General features: G+C 52.9%; 1 long non-coding RNA gene across 1 annotated transcript in view; it reads left to right on the forward strand.

Annotated features, from left to right (window-relative positions):
* The first annotated feature begins 2 nt into the window (after window positions 1–2).
* Window positions 3–223, forward strand: part of LOC106727444 — a 2,959-nt gene continuing 2,738 nt past the window's right edge. The window contains exon 1 of the long non-coding RNA XR_001363634.1: window positions 3–73. This is a non-coding gene — a long non-coding RNA (uncharacterized LOC106727444). The remainder of the gene's footprint in view (window positions 74–223) is intronic.

Consider the following 223-nt stretch of genomic DNA (forward strand, 5'->3'; position numbering starts at 1 on the left):
CTCCCGCAGGCCCCGGGGCAGCCGGGGGCTGGCAACTTTCTTTCCATGTTTTGGAGCATCAGAGAGGGTCTAAGTGGGAAGCTAACTCAGAATACAGGTTTCCGACCGGGGGAGGCTCGGGTGGGGTGGGGAGATTGGTGGAATGCCACAAACTCACCGCAATAAGCTTTTCTGGTTAACTTCAACGAGAAACTGTTCTAACATTCATTGATTTCTGTGTCCT

Source organism: Myotis brandtii, unplaced genomic scaffold (assembly GCF_000412655.1).
Source record: "Myotis brandtii unplaced genomic scaffold, ASM41265v1 scaffold423, whole genome shotgun sequence".
NCBI lineage: Eukaryota > Metazoa > Chordata > Mammalia > Chiroptera > Vespertilionidae > Myotis > Myotis brandtii.